The sequence below is a fragment of the Calypte anna genome, chromosome Z (genome assembly GCF_003957555.1).
Source record: "Calypte anna isolate BGI_N300 chromosome Z, bCalAnn1_v1.p, whole genome shotgun sequence".
In the NCBI taxonomy this organism is placed as follows: Eukaryota; Metazoa; Chordata; class Aves; order Apodiformes; family Trochilidae; genus Calypte; species Calypte anna.
In genome coordinates, this window is record NC_044274.1 from 26774640 (window position 1) to 26794270 (window position 19631).

Sequence of the window (19631 nt, forward strand, 5' to 3'; positions counted from 1 at the left end):
CACAGGCTTACTAGAGACTTAAATATCAGGGCCTGCTTATGTCTCACATTTCTAACTTTCAGCTGCTGAATCTTCTGTAAGCTGATGGGTTTTCAAAGCATTCCCAAATATGTAGTAGCTGGTCAGGAAGCTGCAGAAACATGCTAGCAAGCTTATTCCAGTCAGCAAATACACCCCAGAAAGATTTAATGGACAGTTAAATAAAAGTACATTTTAAAAACAAGATTAGTTACTCAAAACCTAGGCCTAATAAAGAAGGCTTAATCTTCTATTAGCCTTCAGCATGTATGATTTTATACCGTTTTAACAACCCTTGCGTCGGACTTTCCTTGAGGAAAGGAACAAGACACGCTGCAGGGTAACAGGCAATCTGGCTTCTCAGCACTTGTTTTCAGTTTTTCAGCCACACATTACCCTGTACCGCGTATAGGGAGGGACACCGCGCAGCAGCGCTCTCTCTGTCCACCTTTATCAGTAGTTTGCCTACAGTACCCCCATTTCCCCTGCTCCCAATGGTGCAGTCGTCTCTTGTGTCGCGGCACAGCACTTTCCCTGGGCTACTCCCGTCCCTCGTCATATTTCCTAAAGTCAGGATTAGATACGCTACGATAGCGTAGGAACTGACCCGGCTCCTGCGAAGCCCACAGGACCCGTTCCCGACAGACTGCTCGACCCGGCACAAACCGCATGCGGGGCGCCGCTGCCCGTCCTGCAGGTGCGGGTGGGCCCGGGGGGCTCCTCTCGCACTCGGTGCGTGCACCTGCACTGTAGGGCCTCCCCGCGCTCCATCCCCGCAGTCTCACCGCCCCGGCTGCCACTCTTACGGGCGGTCAAGAGGCAGCCCGGCTGCGGAGCCCGGCTGCCCCCGAGAGGCCCGGCCACCGGGAGCTCTCCTTTCACGCCGCGCCGTGGGGCTCCGCACCCAGGCTGGCAAAGGGACGCCTCGCTATCTCTCTCTCTGTCCCTCCCTCTCTCTCCGGGCCCTCCTCAGCGCCCACAGGCGATCGCTTCCCCGGTTGGCGCAGGGGCCCGCAGCCCTCCCGCCGCTCCCGCGAAGAGCGGGGTCGCCGTGGGAGGGAGCGCCCTGGCGGCCACCTGCGATCCTGCCCCGGCCGCCAGGACAGCCCCCCCCGCGGCACCCGCCTTACAGTGTCGGGGCGCGGCACCCCCCTCCCCGCCCACCCTTCTCTTCCCTCCCAGACAGGCGCAGGCGAAGCAGGGAGGCGGGTGCGCTGCCGCCTTCGTCTCACTCTCACTCTCACTCTCCTTCTCCTCAGATGCCCTTTGCTGCCGCTGCAGGGTTATTATTACAGTATGTGGCTGCTCCCGCCCCTCCGCGCCGCTGGCCGGCCGCCGCCGCCGCTGTGCAGCGCCTTGGCTCCGCTCCCTGCCTGGCTGCCGCCCAGGCCCGAGCCGGGAGGCTGCGAGGGGGGGGGAATGGGACGGGCAGGGGGGGAGGTGAGGTGCGGGGACACCAAGGGGCGCTCTCAGTCCTTCGGGGGGCGCCGCCACCCCCCAGCTCTGGCGCTGCCCGGCAGAGCGCGGGCGGCTGCGCTGCCCCCTGGCTCCCAGACACCCGGGGGGGACGCGGGGCTGCGGATTATTGCAGACTAAGCAGTCTGCGGCTGCAGCAAGGGGCAGGCGGGAGCGGGCAGGCAGGCGGGCAGGCAGGCTGGGGAAGTGCGTATGTGTAAGGAGGGGGGGGGAAGAGCTGGCAGGCAGCCAGCTACCATCAGAATTAGCTCATTGTTCAACATAACCAGCACCGGCAACCAAAATCCAGCCTTAGAGAGAGAGAGGGAGGGAGAGAGAGAACGGGGGGAAGGGGGGAGAGGGAGAGAGAGAGAGGGAGACAGACAGACAGACAGGGAGGGAGGGTGGGGGTTGGGGGAAGGGGAGAGAGAAAGAGAGAGAAAGAGAGAAAGAGACTTTCCCGAGCCACCCCCACCGCTTTTTTCTTTTTTTCTCTAAGGCTGCACTTAGGAAGAGGTGCAGTCATTCCTCCCCACACCCCTTTACCCTCTCTCCACTCCCCCAACTATAAATTGCCTTCTGTAGCATGCTGCCCTTTTAAAATCCACATTTGTGTTTCAGATCATGTAGAGAGGACAGAAAGTGAGCAGGGAGCGGGGGCTTTGTCTGTAAGTATATGCAATTCCAATCCACAGAATTATTAATTTTTATTATATTTTAATTTATTAATTCTTTCTCTCTTCCACCCTTCCCTCTCTCTATTTTTCTTTTTCTCTCTCGTTTCTTTTCATATCCTTTTGTTGTGAGCTGGACTTTGCTGCAGCTTGCCTTTCCCCTTCTCAGTGCACATTTCCAAACAGGCTTTCTTAAAGAAGATGGGAAAACGTGCCGTATATGTATTTAACTCTCTGTCTTTGTGCTTTAGGACTGAATTTGTAGACTGGGTATGTTTCTGCACACATGCAAGGGGAGATGAAACGCGGTTTTCTAAAACCGCTGCCTTTTTCTCTTTTTTCACTCCACAAACACAAAAATGCTTTACTGAACCTAATGCACTTAGCATTTCTAGCATGCATGCAAGTCTCTAGGATTGTTTTTTTTGTCTCTTTTCTTCTCCCTCGTAAAACGAATCTCCCTCTTCTCCACCCTGACACTGGATTCTTCTCAGGCTGCTGGGGTTTATTTTTAGAAAGCAGTAATTCTTGCAACAGCTTTCTGCATTTTTGCATGTGCAGCAAATTTTAGGTAGTTCTTCTGAGAAAAGCAAAACAAAAACCCTAAACATATTTTGGCAAACATTTAGTGATGTGCTTTCTCTGAAAAGCTTCTCTGTACATTTATATAGTTTGCAGTTTTGAATCCAATTATGTATATGTGTTTGTTGTGTAAACATATGACTCATACCGAATTACATTTCATACGTACACATTATAGGTAATAAATATATAATCAATAGAAGAGAACTTTAATTTTTATCACTATATGAAAACTAACAAAGGAGTTATGCTACAAATTCAGTCAATTAGGAGAGTGGTAATTTAAGGCACCAATAAATGAGGTAAGACCTACTATTTTTTTATCTAGCTGTGTGTGGAATAGAGAGAGAGAAAACTGGGTTATGTAATGCAGTGCCATTTCCAAAAATACCTACTCTCTGGGCCATTACATTGTGAAAGCCTGACATTGTTATACTTGTTTCTTGACTGCAAAAACCCCACACTTTATATTTTGCCTAGGAACAATGGACCACCTTTACAGTAGGCAAAGGTTTGTTTGGGGTTTTTTTTTTTTGTCCTTTTCACTTATTTTTTTGTGTGTTAACCATTAGGTATAGTGCTCTTCAGGGATGTACCAAGTGCTAAGAATAGCACAGGGTTCTGTAAATCCAGGTGCTAGGGATTCCTTTGTCCTATATTTAAGCCTACAGACCACTGAAGTGCAGAGAAGCATGATATATGAGCATACATGCAGTTAGAATAATTTGCATGACTGATCTTGAAAAAGTGAAGCTTATACTTGGCTCAACCACTGTTATGCTTCTAAAAATACCTATTAAATATTGCAACAGTTGGATTTTTTTTTCATTTTTTATTTTTTGAATTGTTTTCAGATTGTTCTCCTTGTGCTACTTGAGAGAAACTGCAATCCCAAGACTTAAAAGAATCTAAAAATGGTAAGAATTAGTTGCATTAGCAAAGAATTGGTATATTTTTTTTATTAATACCAACCTTTCTTCCCCATTTCCTACACTACTTTATAAATATTACCTTAATAAGATGTGAATTTTCCATACAATGTCTGATGTACTTTGAAAACCTCCATATGTTCAATCTTTGATTTTCTTGCATTTTTTTGAATAAAAATCTGAAATCCCTCTTTGTGCAGTAAGGCTTATTTAATTGAAAAAAGAAGTATTCAGGTACCTGTGAAAAATACACATCAAAACACATGTAGGAATATCTGCATATAAAACAACATCATATAATTTAGCCCTTCCACCTTCCTCCCAAAAAGCAGAAATGGGTCATTGCACTTAGTAAGTTAGGCAAATTTGATGTTAGCTTGTCAAGAAAGTACGTAAGATGCAAACTAAATCTTCCGATTATTGTGTAACTTTTTCAGAAGGTTTGCCTTTCTTTGCAATACAGACCTGTTCCAGAAAAATGTCTAGGCATTAGCCTAACTGAATTTACAAGCAGTTAGTTGAAATTCAACAGTGACCCATTTCTTTCAGTGTTGTGTTTGTATTTTCACTGATTAAAAGCCATTTGTTTCACTCCGAGGTACTACCTGCTGAAAAATACTGACTTTTCAAGTATAAGCATTATTCATCTAAATATTATGTAAATATGGTATTCTCTGAGGAGGACTGTCTCAGCAGGACAAAGAAAATTGTTTTTTTTAAAGAAAAAAGACATAAAATAGGCAGAATTAGTGTGGATTCTGTGTAGTTATACAGCATTCTAGACTGAAGATTCAGCTGTCACTGAAGCATACCTGAATATATGTACTGACAGAAATGTGATATATTTTGGGTGTTGCTATGTTCTAATATCATGGTAAAATGTATAAATTTTTATGGGTTAATAGCTTGTCTGAATTTGCATTGCATAGGGTGGACAGAAGCACATAATGTTTTCCAAAGTGTGAGGTTCTCCCTCACACCCCTCCCCACGCCCCTTTGAGGGTCATGAGATTGAGTTAAATTAATTGCATTGATTATATTATTCTTGCCTGGTTCTTTGAGGTTGTTTTGACTTGGGGGAGGAAGGATGATCAAAGGTTGTTTAGAAGAAGCAAATATGTAATCTGTTATAAAGACTTTTTTTTTTTTCCTTTTTTTTTTTTTTTTTTTTTTTTTTTTTTTTTTCTTTTTTTTCTTTTTTTTCTTTTTTTTTTTCTCTTTTTTTCTTTTTGGCTTCTTGTTTTATATCATTCTTAGATGTAAAAATAAACCTGAAAATTCTGGAGTTTTAATCTGTTCTGGAACCTACTTTCATCAAAGTGTTTTGCTCATCTGGGTATAAATGAACATTTGGGGGCGAGGAATTAAGAGGAAAATGATTAATTTAAACTGTGAATAGAGATCATGCTTAAATACATTTTGTTCACACAACTGTGGAATATTGGATAAAGCAACTGTTTTCCTACCAACACCAAGGTGACAATCAGCCCACATTTTTAGATGGTATGCAGGCTGTTATGTGCAATATATGCCTATCTATGGAACAAAAGATTAAGTTTAGTTAGGCAAAAAATAGCCATAGATTTTTACCAGCAGGTGGTTCTATGAATCTAGCAAAGTTCTTGTAGTACTCAATGAAATCAGTTTTGTAAATCCAATATCTGTGCCAGAAGCAAAAAATACTACACAAAATTATTCAGATGCAGAAAATACAATGTAGTTACCTGCCTGTCCAGTCTTATTTTTTGTTTTACAGTTTAACATAAACAAATACCTAATTTAGCTATTTATGAAAAGTCTTTTATTTGTTATGGAAAGGCCTAATTCTGCTATTTTGAGTGTTGATAAGAATTTCAGTGTAAGAAAGACCAGATTTTGCTTCAGATTGCATGTTTTTTTAAGATGATACTTTGCATAGTCTCCATCCCTACTACTACCCTGGTTTTCCACCTTTCTTTTACATTTGGCACAGTAACACCAAAATACAATTTTGTGTCAGACCACTGACACACTTTCATTGCAGTAGTGGTTGTACTTGTCTATGGCTTACTTCTTGTATTTATTGTGTCTCCTCAGCCATTCTAATTTGCAGGAAAAAGCTTTACATATCAGTACTTCCTATGCTGAAATACATGATTGTAAAAGTGCTTGCTTTGTTCTCAATATATTAAAGCATACACCATTTGCAAAGGCTCTATTCTGCTCTCACTGTTTATTGAAAATTCAGCTGTTACATTTCATAAGGCAGAGCTAAACCTTTAAAAAATGAGGGAAAATGCCCTCCTTATTCCTTCACTGAAATCAAAGTTCATTAAGTGTTTAGTTAAGCTTACTGTATATTTGTGACTATAATAAACTTACTGAGTGAGAACAAGTGAATTCTTGGTTTAACTTCACTGTCTAACCTTCTTAGTTTCTTTGTTTTTATTCCATCCAATGCTTTTTACAGCTTGCAAGTAAAAGCACATAAATTAGCAGGTTAGTTTTCAGTGCTGCTTTTCCTTTTCCTAGATTTGAATTTATGATTTCCTCATCCCTGATCAATCTTTCTTCAACCTGTATAATAATAACATCATCAATAATGTAAAAGAAACAGGCAGAAGAGTATAATTGCTATTCTTTCTGTATTTTGAACTCATGGACATTTTGAGCCATCTTACACAAGAACACTTGCCATTTGAAGATCTATCTTTATTTGTGTATATTTCCTTATGTGACTTACTAAAGAAAGATAGAACCTATTATATTTATTTGCAAAGTATAAAGTCCTGTGGTTATTTAAGTTGTCAGAATTTCCATATACCACTTTCATAGCAAGTGCTGCATGTCATAAACCACAAATTTAGATTTTCGTGCTAAGTGGGGGAAAAAGGTTTTAACTAAGGAAAGAATTAATTTTAAAATTTATTTGGCCTGTGTGATTCAGATGTTGAAATTAAGAATCTTGTCAGAAGACAGTAAGGAAGTCTTAATTCCAGTTTTTTTGTGACCTCAAAGAGAACTTCTAACAAAACAAGAAGTAAATGTATGGTTTTAAAGGATGAAATCAAATGGGCATCTTAGACACTTAACAAAGTGGTCTGTTTGTTTGCTTCTAAAGCACTCAGGTGTTTCTCCATGCTCACACTGCTGCTAATTTCTGGACTTCAAGTTCAGTTCTGAGAGTCTGCTGTACAGATGCTAAGTAATTTAAATGAATACCACTAATAAAATCGTGTCACTAAACAGTGATTTTGACCTACCTGAAAATGAAGAAAACATATTATAGAGCAGCTCATTAATTTACTTCTGACTTACCACAATAAGGTGGCTTTCTGCTCAAGCAGTAGTGGTGTGAAATCTCTAGGATAGGTGTTTCACAGCTTACCTGTGTCATCCCAGAACAAAAAGACCTTAGATTCAGGTCACTTGGGATGAACACTTCCTGTAGTTTATCCTTGCCTGGACACTGGACAGATGCAGCTCCTGGTCTGGCATGAGAAAATTCATACTTGTTTGTTGATTGTTATTACCAAGTCTGGAACTGGAATGGTAGTTATGGTAGTTCAGAAATTTGCAGGAGATGTAGGTCTGTATCAGATCCTCTTCTGCTCAGGTGTAGCCATAGGCAGAATTTGGTCAAGAGGATTAATTAGAGGGATGAAAGCTGAGTAGTTTTGGCCATCTGAACATGTAGGTTATGCTTCTGTGTAATGCTTACATACTGTGCATGAAGAAGACATTTAGTGCAGTTTGCTCAATGCTACTTGATTCCTGAAAACTTAAGGAAAATCAAAGCCTTTCCAGCTTACAAAATAAATAAGTAGAAATACAAACTCATTTTTTGCAATACTTCTGACAAGTCAGATGTTCAGCTCTTCTGAAAAAACACCTTTTTCTGATTATGACTAGAAAAAATTGAAGTGATCATTAAAATAAATTAATTTTTGTCCAAAGCTATGGATGCTGTGAATATTTCTGTGGTACAGTTCATATGCATATTGAAAGAAAAAGGCTCTATATGTACACGTTTTAACCCAGTCACAAACATGCTTGCTCTGAGAGCTAAAATTTTATAACTATGCACTGACATACTTTGCCTGAACAGAACTGTGTTAACACATGGAATACACATGGAATAATACTTTGTCCGGGACATATCTTTACTGAACTTTTTTTACACAGGCTGAAATCCTGGAAAAGCAGAAATAAGAATTAATATGCATCTTGCAACACTATCATGATGACATTGATTTTTAAGTGTTGGAGTCTAAATCCTTCATAAATGTTTTCTGTTTGTTTTTTCCATTGGAAAACTGCTGCCCCATTCCTGAACTTGGGTCCTGTGGTGGCTAAAGAGGGAGGAGAGGGACTACACTAGAAAAACTTCAAAAGAATTTTACAATTAGTATCATTGACTAGGACAGTGTATTTAAATAAAATATTGTTAAATATTTGTATTTTGTTCTTGTTTCAATATTTATTCACCTCATAAAACCATATTGGTTGAGGGTGCAATCTGAAAAGGTGCAAAAATGTTATTTTCAGATATGTAATGTAGAATGATGCTATGAATCACTGTCTGAGCGTTACATGAAACTCAATTTAGACTGCTAGTCTGGAAAATTCAGGATAGCAATACTGAATGAATCTTTATGTAGATGTTCCTGGGAGGATTCCTGATGTTTCCTTCTGTAAGTACTGCATTTAAATAAAAAAACCAAAACAAAGCCCCCTCCCGTTAGAACAGGTGTTTTTTCATCCTGCAGGAAAAAAATGTTGCTACATTTACTTTGTTAACACTAGCCTAATTGTCTGTTACTAGTGTAGCATATCTGTATGCCCTAAGTTAGAAAAAAAAAAGAAAAAAAAAGCTAAAAGAAATATTTCTTCTCACTGATGGTGGTATAAACTTTGGCCTAATATGTACATGATCAGAAAGAACCCTAGAATTCTTATAGTATGGTTGTTGAGAATCCACACATTGACACAACAGATCTACTCAAAAAGACTAAGTTACAAAAGAACAAACCCTCCTTATTTATTTTAAGAAGACTCTGGGATGAATCTCTGTATGAAAGATTATGAATTTAAATAACTCTGTTCCTGCTGGCAGAAAAAAATCCAGTGGAAATATTGGTAAATGGCCTTACTGTTGATTTCTCAGCTAAGTAATTATATATGGCAATACGGACAAACCCGAGAAACAACACTTGGCAGGAAGAGTTCTTTGTGTCTTCTCATTAGATGCATTCAGCCTACAGAACATGTATGATAGAGTTTGTGGTTTTGTGTTTGAGGTAGCAGTTAAGCTACATTAAATTATATTATTTGCTGTTACTGTGGTACTATGGTGGCTGCAGGTAAATGTACCATAGTGCTTTTAAGCACCTGTTACAATATAATCAGCTGTGGTCATTGCATCTCTTCTGAAGAGGTAAGTACTGGTTGTACAGTATGGTTCTGTCTCCCAGTTCCAAGAGCTGGATGAGAAGTTAGTATCTCATGAAGGGGAGGGCTTTTGTGGCTGGGCTTTACAGCAAGGAGACAGCAGAGGCAATGAGCTTGCTGCCACACGGAGCACATCATCACTTGTTGGATTTCTGGTAATCTTTCTGGTATGTGTGAGAAATTTAAATAGAACTAAAATAAGCATCAGTTTTTCTCCAAAGCACTGTATTAAGTCTTTTGTAAGTTACAGTATTCAGGCCATTCATTTAGTAAATTTATACAAAATTTAAAACTGAAATATATGTTTTGGCAGTCGCCTTGGTGTATGCATTTTGTATAACACAAAACTGGGAGGGAATTGGAAAAACACAAAGAAGAAGCATTGTTCTGGGCCGTTACTTTCTTTCCTAGGGATTCTCCTACTCCCCACTTGCTGTTCTTGCTGTTTTTTTCCCTTATGATCAAACCCCAGTGAATGAGGGTCTAAAAGAACTTTTTGGTCAGCCTGTAGCAATGCTGCTTTTCCTCCTCCTCTGTTTTTCCTGTAATTTGTCAGGAGCTGAAGAACTTAACTGTGCAGGCTTTGGTCCGTAATTTTGCTGCTATGATGTGTGTTCACTTGACCTTTAGAACTGACTGGATTCTGCATCTTGTTCTGCACTTACACTAGGTGTAGATACAAATTATTAGTAATTTAACTTTTCATTACCTTACTTCACCTGAAGAGTAAATTAGAAACTCATATGTAATTGACTGAAAACTCAAATACTCTTGGTTCTCCGACTTGTTACTGTGGTTTTTCACTGTGTGTGTGGTAAGTTAAATAACAAATGCTGTTATTGTACTGCAGAGGCAATCAAAATGAAATGGAAAAATTGCTGGGTGGCAGTGGGTTTTGTGTTTGGTTTTCCAGAGGGGTTCTTTGGTTATTTCTACTTCTGTAATGTTTTACAGTTTCAGAGTTCCTGCACAGAAGTCAACTGGTAGAACAAAGCAGTTTGCATCAATTTTAGGGGTTAATGGAAATGTGAATGTAATATATGATTGTTTTGTATTACTGCTCTGGAATAATTTAAATTCTTTTCCTTTCAAGGAGTTTGATACTCTGGTAAGCATCTTTGGTAAATTAATGACTTCTGTCAGAAGTTGGAAGAGCATCTATAACAATGTTCACAATGTATCACTTGATGTCTTTTTTCTCTTCATATATGTGCTAAATAGTAACAAAGCTTTGCAATGTTTTTTGCATCAATGAAGTGAAAAAGCAGCTTTAGAGCACTTGTAGCAGGCAAGCTAGATTCTGCCTGACTAGTGCAGAAGAGTGCAAATTGATCCCTCTGGCTAAAAATTGCATTACACGTAGATGGTATGGGCAGGATTCATCTTCAGGGAAAAAGAAAGTGTTTTCTCTAGCTAACCTAATTCAAACATGTATTCCAGACGCAGCTAAAGTTTCTTTTACCAGTTAAAGAATTTAGCAGGAGTGTGCTGAGTGTATACTGTGTTTCTGTCCTCCTCAATACGATGTCTGCTCAGTTTTGGAGGCCAGAAGTCACATCAGAGACCTGTGGGAAAAGTGTGCCTATTCTGAGTGCTTAGTATCTGTGAGACTCCTTTCCTGCAGCAAGGGTCACTGCAGCAGTAGAGCCCATTAGTCTTAAAAGCATGTTTTAGCAAATTTTGCACAGTCATTCAGTTCATTTTTGTATACACATCATGGGATTCTGTAAGTGTATCCATAAAAGAAGCAGCATATACAGTATGAATGAGGACAGGAGTGAATTCTCTGAAGAAGCTGATACAGATGCACCAAGGTAGGATTCTACATAGGAGCAGACACTTAAGTGTGACTTGGAGAATAGAAGCTTTGGAGGGCAATGAAAAAAAACGATGGAAGGAGATGGCTCTATATGAGAAGTTTTTTACTTAAAATCTAGAAACACTAGTTCCAAGGTCACTTCTTCAAGTTATGGAGAGAAGGAGCAGATGTCATCCTTTTTTGTGAAATTGACAGAAATCTAAGAAGTGATGAACAAGGACTGCAAAAACCCTTAATGAATAAACTTGCTAATTCATGTGCTGCATGAAGAGGAGGATGTAAGGAAAAGCATACTTGTCTCATTTAGGCTTTTTCATCTCTATGTGGTTATGAGTTTGACTCATCAGATAGGGAGGAATAAAAAGCACTAATATCTTCCCCATGAAAAGGCAAAGCAAGCAAAGGATGCTGATGCACAGAAGTTAAAGGCAAGTTCAGGCATGCAGTTTTCCTGCCATGTTCTGCTAATATGCTGCCATGTATTAGTTCTTACTGTAATGGCAGGTAGAGTCTCACCAAAAAGGTAGGCCACTTGTAGTAATCCCAGCCAGGTGGAGAATGATCATGTAAATTCTCACTAGTTTTCTCTAACTAACTACATTTATCTGCTATGTGTAATGAACCAAGTGAATTGACTAAATGTTTGGGGTTTTTCCCCCACTCTTTTTTGAATGCTAGTGGCACTGATGGGGAGAGCAAGACTGACAGAAAAACCTGCTGCCCCATCATGCTGAAAATGTAAAGACAGGCTTTTGGGGTAACTGTTGTTGCACCCGTGTCAGAGGCTCAGACTTGTGCTTCAGGGGCATGTAAGAAAAGTGATCAAGTTCACAAAATTGGCAGGCATTACACCTGCTAAACCACATGTTCACCATAGTTTTAAATAATTAAACTAGGGTAATTGAGTTGCATTTTAACTTGGGCAAGTTGTGGTTTCTGATGTTTCAATAGGAAAAGCTTTCTCACTGAGTCTGCTTGAGAATCAGCATCCCATTTCATGGTGGGTACAGTTTCTTAAATAGAGCAAAGGTTCCTCAAAACTTCACTGACTCTTTCAAATACGGAGTAATGTTGAGCACTCTCGAGATAGCCCTCTCATTGCCCTCTCCAAAAGAGTCAGAAGGCAAAGCTGACTGGCAGATTGCCAATAGACTGCCACTCTTGAGAAGCTACTTGTATGTATTAAACTCTGTGTACTAGTTTCAGAACATGGTGCACTAATATTACATGCTTTCATAATGTTCCCCTCACAGTTAAAAATAAACTGCAGATGGGAGTATTTCTTTGCCACTTGAAGTGAAGGAAATGCTTTGATCCTAGCACAAGATTTCTTTCCAGTTTTGTGGAAATTAATTAGTTTTTTAACATAATGAATTATTTGGTGTTCAAGCAGTGGTGCAGTAAAATTTTCTCTTTAAGCATCTGGATTGTTACAGTGGGCTGTTTGTTAAAAGGAGAACTTTTTACTGCAGTGGGAGGGTTTTGTGGGATGGAGAAGCACATGGTAAAATGTGCTGGGAAGTCACTAGAGCTCAAACCAGCTGGTAACTAAGAAACTTAAAAAAAAACAAAAAGACAAAATGATAAAAACCCTGCAAGTTATAACTTTCAATTTAGCAGGCAAGTGTGTTACAATTTTTTTTGCAAAAGAAGGTGCATTAGGACTAACTTTGGAAAGAAAATCTGGTAGACACTTCCACTGGTTTGTGTCATTGCAACATAGAGCAGTGGTGGTGAAAAATCCTAAAACTACTTTAAAGAAATAGAGCTACAGAAATGAGGAGCAGCATTCCTTCCTGGCTATTTGTCCCACCCCTGGGAAGCAATTAGGGGGATGGCTGCTCCCTGTTCTTGGCAGGCAATACAGACACACAGACCCCTCAGTGGTCACAACAGGAGAGGTGTAGTTTTTGTTCTGTGGAGGGGAAAAGCATTCCTTTTCCTTCCTTTTCTTCAACACATAAGCCTATCCTTTTATTCTCTCCAGCATATGACCCCTTGTGTCTGCTGTTTGATTGCTAATCCATACAGGAATGCTTGTCATTTATTTTTTTTGCTTCCTCTCCTTGGTAGGATAGTGCAGAATTACTACAGATGGTCACCTTTTGTTTGGAATTGGAAACTTCTAGAGTATTTGTAGTAGTTTCCTTTTTGTTTTCACTCCACACCCCCAAAGGAGTTATCCGAAATTTCTCAAAGGTGGTTGCTAATGTACTCAGAACAGTTGACCTTCTTAATGAAGTTTGTAAGTTGTAGTTTGGAAATCCCTACTGCAGAGGAATTCCTGTAAGTCTTGATGAAAGGGGACTTAACTGTGGTAGAGAAGAGAAGAGAAGAGAAGAGAAGAGAAGAGAAGAGAAGAGAAGAGAAGAGAAGAGAAGAGAAGAGAAGAGAAGAGAAGAGAAGAGAAGAGAAGAGAAGAGAAGAGAAGAGAAGAGAAGAGAAGAGAAGAGAAGAGAAGAGAAGAGAAGAGAAGAGAAGAGAAGAGAAGAGAAGAGAAGAGAGAGAAGAGAAGAGAAGAGAAGAGAAGAGAAGAGAAGAGAAGAGAGAGAAGAGAAGAGAAGAGAAGAGAAGAGAAGAGAAGAGAAGAGAAGAGAAAGAGAAGAGAGAGAAGAGAAGAGAAGAGAAGAGAAAGAGAAGAGAAGAAGAAACAAACCCCTCCACAAAAAAACCCTCCACAAAAAACCAAACCAAACCAACAACAACTTAAAAAGCCCACCAAAAAATCAAACCACAAAACCCCCCCAAAACTCCAAAGCCCCATCACAGCAGGAAAATAAACTTAAAATCTTCAGCATCATCTGCAACTTTTATTGACCAATGTCTGCCACAGCCATCAGTAAAGGTGGCTCTTCATTAAGGAGGCTTTCACCAGCGATTTCTGGTAGAATAAAATAGGCTCACAATGTCCTCAGTAAGATTATTATACAAAATTTCTTAAAGAGATTATAAAAACCTATTGAATTGAGATCACCACGAACAATGTAATCGAAATAGTTTAGAGACATGGTCATAGGTACTAAAAAATATGTACTGAGCATAAAACACAGCTAGGTCTCTGGATGAAGCTCAACTGACATTAAACTCACAGTTTAAGTAATGTGATCTGTCCCATGAACACCATTTGACTGTATTTAATGAATGTCTCTTTGTTACTAATAAAACATGTATTTGTGTCACTACAGGTTTATCAACTGAGGTTAACGATTTGGGTAAACCAGAAAATCTTTCCAACCCGCCAAGGGGATGGGGGATTTCCGAAGGTAAAGTTATTTATGTAATTTCTTTCATCTAAGAAATAGTTAGATAAGATGAAAGTTCAATGGATTTTATTTTATGACTGCTTCAAGAGAGTAGCCAGCTCTCATTATTTCATCATGAGTACCATGGCATTCTGTTTTTCTTAAGGCCTCAGGAGTCAACAGTTAGCTGAGGATTCTGGCTTTCATTTTAAAGACTTTTTTTGCCCTTTAGGCTTCTGGAAAATATGGATTCTTTGTGGCTCCATATCAGAAGAAAACCTACTAATTTTTGAGAGTTCTTATTTCTTGAGTTTGAGTTACAATTTTACAAGCTTGACATCTGAGTTTTGCATGCTTGATTTTGGCAATTATATTTTAGCATTGCAGGTAAAAAATATCAGTGATAATGGAGGATGAGGAAGTGATTGGTGTTCGTTTTCTGCTTTTTACTTTTCTGCTTGTGCTTTACCTGGCTTGATAACAAGCACACAAAGCATGACAATTTTCATGTGAGTTTGAGAAGAAGTACCTCAACATAAATGATGAAGGTGAGGCCTGGCAGACAAGATTTGTAAGAATTTGCTCTGTTACCATTGCTTGTTCCATAAACGTGAAACAGGATATGAAATTTGAGTAAGAAAATGTAATAGTTACTCAGAACCACAGAATATACATGTTTTATTTTCAAATTCCCTTCCATTACTTACCCAAAATCAGGCAAGTTAATGGCAGGTAAGTAAGAAGAGACCACAGAGAAAACTGGTTTTGTTAACATTCAATTACTATCTAGTCTCTAGCTCCCTATTAATAAAACTCTTCTGTTCTATCTGGATAAGCCTATATTTTCCACATTTTTTATGTAATTCTATAAAATGTAATTGACCTATATTTACAAGGACTGTTTTTTAGAACTAGCTCCAGTTTTTATCTTCAAAAAAACTTAAGTATTAGCTGCACACAATCTAGTTTCCAGCAGAGTACAATCCTTAGCAGAAACTGGTGTCATTGAAAACTAATTTTTCATCCATCTTTTAAAATTAATTAGGGTAAACTGCTGAAGAGGACTGCAAAAAGTTTTCAGTCTCTCAGCTCAACAGTTTGTACTTAAGGCTGAACAGCTGCAACTACTCAAAGAATAAAGTAAAATTAGTAGATTTTTTTGAAAATGTTTTTTTCAGATTTTCAAGCTTTTTTTCATTCTCATGCAAGTAAGAAAAAGTGCTGTTTTCATTTTCATGCGAGGATAGATTTCTTACAGACAGTTTATCTCTTAACGTAGCAGGGTCCCATGGGACTCTTTATCTTATGATTGTATGGCAGAATTTCAGGACTGAGATTGTTTTAACAGCTGAAAAGGAACTGCCCAACACAATACTTTTGGAAATTTGCTGAGACCTTTGGTCTTGTGTGGTGTGGCGTGGCTGTTTGCATGTGTAAGTTTCTAGTTTCCTTTCCATGTCCTATAATCATACACAAGTAGCAACTTCAGTCAAGAAAAAAAGCAAAAATATTATCATGATCATGCAATTTTCTGGAATCCTGTGAGGAGATATGTTTTTAGAGTCACTAAAATGTAAATATGATTTTTTCATTCTGAAATTCCCCAGTTTGGCTCTAGCAAAGGCAAGGTATGTTTGTTTCTACTCCTGCTTCATCCCCTGGCTTGCAGAGCCCTTCTGCATTACTGATCAAAATCTGCTAATTTCTTCGTTTCTGATGCCCTGAAGAGAGATGGCACCATTTCCCCCTAGGAAAGGATTTTACTCTCTGTTCTGCCTGAAAATTGCCCCTGGCTGTGTACAGTGCAGAACCCTGGTGGGAGTTTGTCCATCTGAAAATAGAATTTATTCTGTAAACTGTGATAAAGACAGTGGGAGAGCCATGGTGTAGCTTCAGTCACAGTACAAACAGATCTAGGAAATGTGGGCATTCCAATGAAAAATATGGCTTTGAAGTGCCAGGAAAGAAAAACTGCTCAAAATTGAACTTTCTTGGCAGTTGTGAGACTGCTATGTATTTAATTCCTAATTCAATTCAGAAATCTGTAGTTCTCACAACAGAAATACTGAACTTGGAGAAGATAATTTCAGTTTCTAAAACAAACTAAAAGCCATCAGCTTACATGACAAACATGTCCTAAGCAGTGAAACACCTCTACAGTTCTGATCTCTTGAACTAAAAACACACAGATTTTTTCCACAACTTGCAATGTATCATTAGCTAAACAAGTTTTTTTTGTTTAAGATCCTATACTGACATAGCATCAGCAAAGTCACTCTACACATGTGCTTAGACTTTAGACTTGCTTTTGAGACCTAAACTGAAAGGTATTTAAATGCTTTGCTGAACAGGTACAGACTTCAGCCAGTGAGTGGTTAAGTATGGTTAATGAAAACCTATCTGAGGCAGCTGGCTGATTTGGCACACCATCTCTTACCTGTCCTGAGACAAGTAACACACTAGTGTGTTCTTTTCATTGAATTATTATAGGAAAGTCACTTATTACTGTAGGGTAGCTGCTTATACTGTAAGGAGTTAAAAAGATGAGAGATCTAATCTGTACAAGAGTCTCTTAATAATAATACAGTCTTTAGCAACTAAGACTCACTTTTATGCTAAAGGTGGTGTGGAGCCAGAAAATGGAATTTGGGAGTTAAAAAATCAAGCAAACAAGTTAATTTATTGGTAGATAATACTATTAACATTTGCTTTTTGAGTTACATTTTCAAAGGAGCTCAATGTTCATCTGTTGATTTGAGGCCTTGAGGTTTGCATTCATGACACTGAGACACTGTGTCTGCCTTTTGTGCTTTGCATGTGCAAAACAGGTAATTTCTAATTTTCAGCCATACTTACATGCCAAAACTACCACACAGCTCCTGCAGGTTCAGTTTTAGACCTTAGTTATCCCAGCTACTAAGAAGGATGCACAAATGTCTTGTTTTGGCAGAAGCTAGAAAAATAATTTTGAGTCATAGTGTAATGATATGCACCCAGTGGTGAACTGCAGAAAGTGTTGTAATTCCATGGCTTCTTCTCCTGTAACTTTGTTTGGATGGTTGGGGTGTCCATAGATGCAATAAATGCCAAAATTCCCAAGTTCAGCAGTGAAGGATGTTTTTTGAATCTTTTGCATTTTGGATGCTTGGGCAAACTCAGTCATCCCCACCCAAAGCGTTTTCTTCAGTTGCTGCAAGGCTTTGCTGGATTTAAAATAATCTTTTCTGTGGCATTAGCACTTATAGCTGATTCAGCCATGTTTAGTAGACCTTTACTTGTGAAGTAAAGCCACAGACATTTGGAAAACTTAGGGTAGCAAAAGGGAGGACACCATCAAATAGACTTCACAAAACACATCTAATACTGGATTTTCCTCTCCACAGGGAAGTCTCCCCATCTCGAAGGAAGTGAATCGCAAGAAGAAGAGTGAGGTGGAGGAGGCTTATCTGCTTCCAGCAAATGGCTATGGACAGCATTTCACCAAAATCAATTACCTCTACTCTTTTTAATCATAGTTTCTCCATTTGTATTACATATGGTGTATGGGTTTGATGAGGTCATGGTGTCATATATTGGGAATTGTTTCTGTGTAAATCATCCAGTGTAAGAAGAACCTATGTATGGGACTCTGAGCCTTGCTTTAGGGAATAACAGTGGACAAATGTGTACCATAAAAAATAGTTTTTAACATTCTGACTCAAGCGAAAGCTCTCAGAATTTCACACTGTGAATCCATGTTTACAAACATTACAGGTGGGCCCTCAGGCCTGTTTCTACCACAGCAATGTCTTCCACTACTCAAACTCCACTGCTCATACACAACCGGTAAACCACTCTCAATTTCCACCATCCTGAACTGCTTCTTGCAGAGGCTGAGAGTCCCCCTTTTTTTTTATTTCATTTAGATGTAACAAGCCTAGTAGTTTATTTCCATCGATTGTCTGTATATCTATATTTTATCCATGTACTCTTTTGATGTATAGAAGTAGTATGAAACTCATGGTTTCCTTGTGGTAAGTGATTGTGATGCTGCCACGGGATTTGAGACACTGATGAATGGTGCTATTTTGGACTTTAAATATGCTCCTTGGCAAGGTAGCTCTGATGGAGTTATTTTTTATTTCCATGTTCTGAGAAGGTGTTGGTACTTTGTTTTTATGAATGTTGTTCTTTAGACTGGACTGACTTGTTTACTTGTGTCTTCAGTGTGGCTTTCTTATTCAGTGCTGTAGGTGAGTAACTTCTTATGGTGTACAAGGACTGATTCCCTATCAGGGTCCACTCACAAACATACAGTTTTAGTGGGAGCAATTACAAAACTGTAATATACATAAAATCTCCTTTCTGACACCTGTCCACCTAATGGAGAGAGATGAGCAATAATTTTCCACCAACCTCTCAAAACCTCTTTTTATTTTTGTCTTTTTAAAATCTTTTTAAAGAAGAGGGAAGTTTTGGTGTCCTCTTCAAATCCATAAAATAGGGGATATAGCTTTAAAAAAAAAAAAAAAAAAAAAAAAAAAAGTAAATTTCTGGGAGGAAAAGTCCTAAAGGGGCAGAGTACATTTCTATGGTACTGTCAACATGTGTACTTTACATTTTTGTTCTTGCTCCCAGACTTCTATCAATACAAAACAAAACAAAACACGAAACTAAACAGTATCATCTACTCATGGAGTGTTGTTGTGTTAGACACAGTCTGAAAGCCCACCTTAATTTTTTATATAACTCTGTCTTCTAGCTCTTCCTTTTACAGGGCAGGCCTTGTTTGGAACTATTTTTGCTTCTGACTGTTAAATCCTACTGCATGCACTGCTCTTCCTAGATTTCTTTCCTTTCTCCACCTTCTGTATCCCTCTGATTGTACATTTTTATTTTCCAATAGATTAGATATGTCTACTGTGCTGTGTATAAAGCAAGAAGTAATATTCAGCAGTTGTGGCATTTATGTATAGTTGCAGTTGTGTACTGCTGAAAACGCGGCTTTTGTAACAACGTGATCTTTAATAATGCACTACAAGTACCTGATGTATTTTAGCTATTTTAGTAGGATTTGTTCAATAAATATGCAAGCTCTAAGGGTAGCTGTAATGTCTCTGTTTCCTTACTACAATAATGGGAGGGCTCCTTTTCTGTTTGTTTGCACCTGTTCTTTACATGACTTCTGAGGTGGTTTTTTTAGTACAAGGTGATTCCTTTTGTTTGTTGGACAACAGCTATTAAGATAACCTAAGTGCCAGACCTGGGTCTGGGAAATGATAGCTCCTGGACAGTGGCAGACATGTACTTTGCTTTCAAGGCTGCTGAGTGACTGGGTCAGACATGACACTTGAGGCCATTTTTAGTAATCTCAGGGGGAGACTGGGAGGAAACTGTATGTTTATAGCAAATACAATACATCTAATTTTCCACCTCTAATGAACTGAATGAAAATGCCATTTTCCTCACGTGAGTAATGTAGTTTAAAAGAATGTTCGCACAG

At 39.1% G+C, this 19631-nt stretch overlaps 1 long non-coding RNA gene across 1 annotated transcript; it reads left to right on the forward strand.

The window, feature by feature from the left end:
• The first annotated feature begins 1887 nt into the window (after positions 1 to 1887).
• LOC103537540 lies at positions 1888 to 19233 on the forward strand. Its single transcript, XR_542162.2, has 4 exons — positions 1888 to 2141; positions 3584 to 3646; positions 14093 to 14170; positions 17533 to 19233. It is a non-coding gene; the product is annotated as an uncharacterized LOC103537540 (long non-coding RNA).
• The last annotated feature ends 398 nt before the right edge of the window (positions 19234 to 19631 follow it).